This window comes from Triticum aestivum, chromosome 6B (assembly GCF_018294505.1).
Source record: "Triticum aestivum cultivar Chinese Spring chromosome 6B, IWGSC CS RefSeq v2.1, whole genome shotgun sequence".
Taxonomy (NCBI): Eukaryota; Viridiplantae; Streptophyta; class Magnoliopsida; order Poales; family Poaceae; genus Triticum; species Triticum aestivum.
The window spans coordinates 713,766,403-713,769,053 of NC_057810.1; the positions used below are offsets into that span (position 1 = coordinate 713,766,403).

At 52.9% G+C, this 2,651-nt stretch overlaps 1 pseudogene; it reads left to right on the forward strand.

The window, feature by feature from the left end:
- Positions 1 to 1,114: 1,114 nt before the first annotated feature.
- LOC123135096 (uncharacterized) lies at positions 1,115 to 2,390 on the forward strand (annotated as a pseudogene).
- The last annotated feature ends 261 nt before the right edge of the window (positions 2,391 to 2,651 follow it).

The window sequence follows — 2,651 nt, forward strand, 5'->3', positions numbered from 1 at the left end:
TGAGCTAGCTAGTTTTTTTTGAGAAATAATAAGCTTGGTAGGTGATTGTTTTTTGAAAGTCACAACCCCACTTTATTAATCTACACTGTGCTGAGAATACAATCGCGCGGGGGGGGGGGGGGGGGGGGGGCTGAGTCCCAAAAATCCGAAGCTGTATTTAGACCCATGTGACCTTGAAATCATCTCTAGTTCTAATCATAGCTTTCACCTCTTGAATCACTTGCCCCACAGGAGAAAAATTACGTTCCTTCTCTGCCAGCATCCTGGCGACCACCTGGGAGTCTGTTTCCAAATGCAGCTTCTGTATACCCCGCTGGATTGACAACTGCACCGCCTTCCTGCATGCTAGTACCTCAGCGGTCTCCGGCTTTGAACAGTCCGGGAAAAAGTGGCATGCCGCTCCTCTAAAGGCGCCGTCTTCATCTCTGAATATGACGCCACCACCACCGCCCAGCCCTGCACTAGCCATAGCCCCGTCCACTTGGCTTTCACCCACCCTCGTTCCGGAGATTTCCATCGTTCCTTGACTGTATGTTTTTCAGTTGGAGCCCGGGCCCCGTGAGTGTTATTCCATTCTTCCATAAGCGTCGCTACCCTTCTCGCAATCTGCATAGGATCCTCAATCCTCTTTCCATCACGCGCGTCGTTCCTGGACAACCACAGCGCGTAGAGGCCTTGGATCATCGTCGACTTAGCTTCGTCATTCTCCTCTGTCAGCCACTGAAGCATCCACGCCGCCAGTTGGTGGCTCTGGGAGCACATCGAGCTAGGTGGGTTTGCCACCTTCGCCCCCAACAGCGAGCACAACTCTTTCCAAAATCTAGTCCGCCCACATGCATGGATGGATTGATTCGTACACGACGCAGTCCGCCCACATGCACGATTTGAGGGCTCGCCGGCGGAAGGAGGGGAATCGAATCGTATCGTATCTATCCGGTGGAAATCGTATCGATTTGATTGATTCGCTTTGAGAAGAAAAAAAAGGAAAGAACTAATCGTGAGGATACGAAGCCAGCGTTCTTAAATAAGTCGATCGTGCTACTCTATTTAATAAGTCCCTCCCCCCCTCGCTCTCTGACTCAAACCCATTTCTCCCTAGCTCGAGCGCGCAGCAATGGCGGACCCGGCGTCCTTGGCCACCCCAGTTTCCCCGCCTGCCAAAAGGAAGAAGGAGGATCCAACTCCTCTCCAAACCTCGCCGCTTCTTTCCCCCGCGGCGGCCGCAGGCTGGTCCGGCCTCCCGCCCGACCTCGTCCGCCGCGTCGCGGACTCTCTCCTCGCCACCAACGACCTCGACTGCTACGTGCACCTCCGTGCCACCTGCCCGGCTGGCGCACCGCCACCGATGACCCTAAGAGCAGCGGCCCTGACCGTCGCTTCGAGCCGCGCCGGTGGATCCTCCTCGACGAGGTCTTCCGGAGCGAGGGGGAAGACATGCTCCTGTGCAACGCCGACAACCGGTCACTTCCTCCGCAGAAAGTTCCCCATGCTCCGCGACCACTACGCCGTGGCAGCCACTCACAGCGGCCACTTTGTCCTAGCGGACAAGAGCCCTCCTCACACGGTCAGCGTCCTCAACCCTCTCACCGGCGCTATCGTCCGTTTCCTGGTCCCCGTGCCACCGCAGATGGGTGCCGCTGACGTCGTCTTCCGTGATGGCTCTCCGCTCAAGCTCGTTTTCATCTGCAACTCGTCTCATGCGCAACATTACACGGCCAATCCCGATAGTCAGAGTTTCACCGTGCTTGATTGTGGACCGGATTATAATTTCTTACTCAAGACGGGCGTGAATGGTGGTGTGTACGCGAGTTTGAACAAAGCTGCCACGTTTGCTATTCTAATCACCTACCTGGCAGCCTATCATTTCCCGCCTGGTTTGAGTACAAGCATGTTGCTTGCCAATGTTTTCTCCGGCTGCACATATGACGGAGACGATGATCGATGTTTTCTAGTCGGATTGGATGGACACATGTTGCTCGTCTTCAGAAAACGTACAAGCATCTTCCCCGGTGTTCTCAGATTTGACACCGTGACCCGCCAGCTCGTGCCTATGTGGAGCATCGGCAGGTTTGCCATCTTCGTTGGGCATCGGAGGTGTGTGGCTGTGGATGCTGATAAGTTCCCACGCATTGAGCCGAATTGCGTCTACTTCACTCGACATCTGGATCGGTCTGCTCGCATATGGAAGTATAACTTCAATTTGATCCAAGTGATATCTGAAGATGTCGATTTCTTGGAGCATGACGATCAGTTTGTCCTCGTCGCCGACCGTCCTTTCACCATCATCCATCTTCTCTCCAGCTACGGCATCAACATGCCAGATTCTCAACTGCCCTTGTAAAAAAAGCCATAAGGTGCCAGCAAGTCAACCCTTGGGACAGTGGTCTCGACAACCGACCGACAAGGTTATGCTTTTGCCAAGCAGTAATTGTTCCTAGTCATTTTCTTTTGTTATTTTGGGTTGCCTTGCCCTGTTACGGGTAAGAAACAAGGTAAGGTAGATCACCTGTGCTGGAACTATTGCTTTCTATCTCAATGAGTTCTACATAGCTAATGCTACATCTATTGTGCTTGATGCTATCTTATGTTTGTGTCCACTTATTCTTCTCTTGCAGTCTTGTACTACTTCTTAATAACGTAATATAGTGCTT